At 32.5% G+C, this 5,679-nt stretch overlaps 1 long non-coding RNA gene across 1 annotated transcript; it reads right to left on the bottom strand.

Annotated features, from left to right (window-relative positions):
• Positions 1-2,041: 2,041 nt before the first annotated feature.
• Positions 2,042-4,571, bottom strand: LOC134281048 (uncharacterized). Its single transcript, XR_009995008.1, has 3 exons — positions 4,499-4,571; positions 3,929-4,015; positions 2,042-2,077 (listed from the first exon to the last, which is right to left on the bottom strand). It is a non-coding gene; the product is annotated as an uncharacterized LOC134281048 (long non-coding RNA).
• Between the last annotated feature and the right edge of the window lie 1,108 nt (positions 4,572-5,679).

The raw sequence follows: 5,679 nt of genomic DNA, 5'->3' as shown, positions 1-5,679 counted from the left end.
TTAGCATACTCTCTACATTCCCATCCCGTGCAGCTTCAATGCTACTAGATTAATTCATACTCTTTACACATTGTATTTAATGATTTATTTTCTTTTAATTTTAATGATTATATTCTAAAATTAGCAACGGAAACATATTTATTTAGCTCGAAATAATTTAACCAGTGAATCAAGTCCTCTGGCCCATCGTGTGCGTGCGTCATGTCAAGGCTGATGACGTCATATTTGACAAAAAGACTCTTTTTATTACTCACTGTATTGCTTTTAAGTATTGCAATTTTACACGATTTTATAAATAATCGATAACATAATTATATACAAGTTGTTATTTACGCATGACCAAGTCGTTAATTATTTTTTGTAGCTTTTGTTAAATTTCAATGAATAAAATTTCCAAACGGTGTACAAGGAATGCGAACTCTGACCTTCTTTAACATAGCTGAGTATTTACATCACATACATCAAAATCTGAGGCCATTAAATACACAACTATCTTTGAATCTCTAAAAAAAATAAAAGAGGTCAAAATGATAAAAGGCAACGGGTCTTCCAACGGAATTAACCCCATGCTGAGGGGGGAAATGTTACCGGGTTTTAGATAAAAATATTTTAGAGCCAGTTTTAAAATATTTCCCTTCAAATTCCTTCAGGTAAAATATCAACAACAAAAAAGCGTACATATTCTTATCAGAGGTATAAAATTTATGAATGAATATATTTATGAATATTAAGACGGTTTCTGAAAAGCTACGTGGTGAGAAAAGATTTATGTTCATAAGGTTTAAATTAAGATGCCTTTTTTCGAAAAAAAGGTTTCAGCTGATCCATTATAACAATTTATCAATATCATTTAATTTAAGTGTACACGGGAAAGTGGCTCGCATGAACTTCATATAAAATTGCACAATATCATGCGAATTCTTCGCATGAAAAGGAGACAAAAAGGACCATGATAATTTCCATGAAAATATCATGCGATTTTGACATGAAATTCGCACGAATATCATGCGAATAAAAATTCACACGAAATTCATATGAATTTTTTTGCTACTTTCTTTACAATCTTCATTAATTTCGTGCGAATTTCATGTGATATTCATATCAAATCCATGTGATGTAACAGTATTTTTTTCCGTATTTGGACTTTCAATTTTTTTAATCCATTTGATAAAAAGTATAAGGAAATTCAAAACTTAGATCTGTATATGAATTAGTACAACTTATCATCAAGGAACTTCACTGTTACTGATATTCAAAAAAAAAATGCCAAAAATACAATCTCAAAATCGATCCAGCAAATGAATGAATGAGCTTTATCTATATCTTAATTTGAAACTGCTTAATTTGAACACATGCAGATTTTGAGGAAGTACCACTATATTATCCAAGTTTTTCTTTTGATGAACAAACAACTGGACACATACTGTTTCTTAATCTTCTTTATTGAATGCTTAATTTTTGACAATTCTCTGTTAAGGGCCCCCCATTTTTGGGGAAAATGTTTCATCTGCAAGAAAAAATAATTGTAACGTCACTTAACTTGGTACCGGAAAAAATACAGTTATGAATTTTACAACTGCATTTTCAAAGTCAATATTTCCATAGCATATTCAAAATATGAACAAATGTATACATGTATATAGAAAACCAATCACCCCAGTTCAATTTAGTATTTATAGGTTAACATATATTGCCTACACTTAAACGATCTTAAAAAAATTCAGAATCAAACATCATAAATTATAATGAATTCAAAATCATACATCATAAATTAAAATTTAAAAAGTATATAATGTTTCTTAAGATAAAATTATTACAAAAAATGAAAACAATTTTCCTGCAAATGACTTTAAACTTAAAAACAATTTTGTGTCAGGTTTCAAACAAACCTTGAGAAATATTTCTCTGTTTCATTGACCCAGATCTATGATGCAATTTGTATCTGTTGCAAGGGAATAAAAGAAAATTTACCTACCATTGCATCTATGTTCCTTCTGAAGGCATGCCAGAAATCTATGGCTGTGATTAGATGGTAACTGGATTTTTTTAACAATTTGTGTCCATCAGCTACAGCTCTCTGTAAAGCAAAGAACAAAGATAAATCTTAAAATATTTTTAAGACTGGTATGAATTTAATTTATATCTCATTTATTTTTCTTATTATGAAATTAAATAACAAGATCAACTTTTTAAAGCAATATTAATAAGTTTGAATCTTTGTAATTATTTAAACGGTCATAAAAAATAATTTATGCACTAATTTTCCTCCGTTTTAAAAGATTTTTGGGTTTATATTGTTTTTGCACTGATGTCCATCTTTTTGTCTTCCGGTATTTGTCTGCTAAAACTTTAACCTTACCCATTACTTATGAGTGGGTGGAACTTAATATATATGGCTTCATATTCCACAGGTGTATTTCTTGTGACAAGAACTTTTTTAGAGGGTACTATAAAATTTGACCTCTTGACCTTGATTTCAGGTTTGAGCCACTTTTAAAAAAAAAAATCCCTAAACTTTAACCAAAGCTATAATTTTGAACATCTAGTGCTATCAATCTGATACTTCACATTAATTTGTAATCATTGTGACAAGACCCTTCAATGAGTTTTTTTTACCATTTGGTCTTGACCTAAGAGTTTGACCCACTTTTAAAATCTATAATCTAAGCCATAACATTTTAACAGTTAATACTAAATGTCTCACATTTCACAGGTTTATTCCATATGAAAAAACCCCTTCAAATGCTAAAAATTTTGACCTTTTGACATTGACCTTTGAGTTTGCCTTGTATTTCAGAAACTTCAGTCCTTGCTTTAAACTGGCATATAGGCATTTATTAAAGCATAAACAACAAAACATAGGATAAAACAAGAGGCCCAGGGGCCACACCCTCACCTGAGAACATCGGCGAGGAAAAAACATATCAAATCAGAACTAAAGTTTATGAGGGGGGGGGGGGCTTGAATGTTCCCCACCCAACCAAGGGGTTCATGTTTGAACAAACTAGAATCTACACTACCTGAGGATGATTCCATATAAATATCACTAATCATGGCTCTGAGGTACTTGAAAGGAAGATTTTAAAAGGTATCCCTATATATCCCAATTTTAAAACTTGGGTTGGCCATTTTGGCCCCCCCCTAGTCCCAGGGGTCATGATTTGAACAAACTTGAATCTATAAACCTGAGGTATTCCACATGAGTTTCATCTTTCCTGGCCCAGTGGTTCTTGAGAAGATTTTTTTAAAATGCCTTTAAATTTTTTCATTAATTCATACTTATGTCCACTTGAAAGAGGGCGTGGCCCTTCATTTTAACAAACTTGAATCCCCTTTACCCAAGGATACACAAGGAAAATGGTCTAGTGATTCTTGAGAAGAAGATGAAAATGTGAAAATTTACGACACGCCTACGAAAACTACACCAACAGAAACTTCTGATCAGAGAAACTAATTACTTGAGCCTTTGGCTCAGGGAGCTAAAAAAGTGTCCCAAAAAGTGTTTTGTGAAACACATGGCCCACGGAAAAAAGTTCTAAAAAGCAATTTTTAGCAAATATGTCTCGGTAATTTCACACAATCATTGTCCTTATTGTTAGTTGAAAGTGCTTAATTAGTGGAGTATGCATACCAAATATGAAGTCTGTATCTCTCACGGTTCAAAAGTTAAGGCGAAAATTCGAAAAAAACTATTTTTAGCATATAGGTCATAGTCAAAGGCACAAAGTCATTGCCCTTAGTGTCAGTTGAAAGTGCTTAATTATTGAAGTATGCATACCAAATATGAAGTTCTACCTCTCACGGTTCAAAAATTATGGCGAAGGTTAAAGTTGACAACAACAAAAAAAAAAACAACAAACATACAAACAGGACAAAAAAAATATGCGTCTAGAAAAATTGGGGGATAAAAAAATGATAAAATACTTACATGTACTTTTGACAAATCGGGATGATTTAGGAGTTAGGACTACTTTGGTATTTGAATTCTTATCCTTGTGATGACAAGTAACTGTGCCTACAGAGAAACTCAAAAATGTCAGATAATGTAGGATCAATAACAATGAGTTCATTATCCCTTTGTCATTTTATTTAAAATATGTATTCTATAAATTAACGAAGATTATATTTACATTAAAGAAATGCAAGATAAGCAAAAATAAGCTGAATGGTTAAGGTTTTGCTACATGCATACATGTAATAACAATATCCTTTTTATAAAACAATGAATACTGTAAACCAACTATTATTCGCGTGCGAGAAACTTTAGCGAACTTCGCAAGAGCCTTATCATCGCGAATATTTCTCCCCACGAACCGGTCCTAAAAATATATTTGTCTATGAAAAACAGATGCATAAAGGCTTTAATTATCGAGACAATTAGAGGTCCCAAAAATTTTTCCCGGTAAATCGTGAAATAAAGTTGTCGCGAATAAAAGATGGTTTACACACCTCAGGCTCCGCAACAAATATTAAATTTCTCTCTTAGATTTTTTTTTACCTGTTTACATGTATCATATCTATAATCTTGGAGAAGCCATCAGTGTGGTATAATGGAGTGCCACGCAAATACAATGTACCTGCAAGTATAGAATACAACATTTAATAAAAATTAATATTTTTGAAACTAATATATATCTATTTTTAAATATGTACAGTACAACTCATTTTTTGGAATTTCAGTCTTGCATTCTAGATGTAATTAAATATTAGTCCCTTTATATCTGCATATATTTTGGAATTCACACAGGTTCATGTGGACAGGATAGTGGGGTATTTTTTTTGTTGTTGAAGGGTTGAAAGAATTTTCAAAGGGGGAGGGGGGTGTCTAGGTTCCATGTTCTTTCGCCCTAAAAATTGTTCGCCCGATTTCCTGTTCGCCCAATTTCTCATTCACCCAGAGTCCGCTCACCCTAAAATTTGTTCGCACAGGGTCTGTTCGCCGTAATTGATTAATATGTAGAAAAATATTTCGGATGAACGAACTCTGTGCGAACGGACTCCTGGGAAAATAGATCGAGCGAACGACCACGGGGTTTGAAGAAGAAAAAAATTATTTTACATGTACAAGTAGTTAATTACTCAATAGGATACCGGGTGGAGCATGGCTTTTAAAGTAGGAGGTTCATAAACCTGGGAAAAAGTATTTGTATGGATAATTTACCAGAAAAGTTTTTAAAAAGAAATAATTTAATTTTGTTTGTATTCTTGCCTCTTATTGGTTGATTTCCAAAAAAGGGAAGCATAACGTTTTGTATAATCTGGTTTGGTATGGGGGCACACCCCCTTGACAACCAGCTGAATCATCTTATATCAATCCCCATTTCCAGTCCTTGGGATTCATGGAAATTCCAGATTTAATGAATGTACCTTTAACTTCAAAAAGCTGCTCGATCTTACCCCATGTAAACAAGCATCATGGCTGCTAGAGCCTAGATCTAGTATAGTTTTTACCTCCCCTCGCTTCCCATCACTTCCGTTACTACGGGTGTATTATTGCGGGTAAATTTGAAATCATAAAAACAACGGAATTTCAAATCCACAGTTGTTTAATCATTTTAAGATTAAATTATAAGGAACTACTCTAATTCTTTACCAAATTAGCGAGATAATAGGGTTTGGGGGAGTTTACGCTTGTTTATAATCCGTTTGCGGGTTATAAAGCGTAAACTAAAACCCTAT

Source organism: Saccostrea cucullata, unplaced genomic scaffold (genome assembly GCF_032062105.1).
Source record: "Saccostrea cucullata isolate Sc308-1 unplaced genomic scaffold, CSIRO_AGI_Scuc_v1 ctg7930, whole genome shotgun sequence".
NCBI classification, from domain to species: Eukaryota; Metazoa; Mollusca; class Bivalvia; order Ostreida; family Ostreidae; genus Saccostrea; species Saccostrea cuccullata.
The sequence above is the reverse complement of the archived record's forward strand: the minus strand, read 5'-3'. Positions and strand labels throughout refer to the sequence as shown.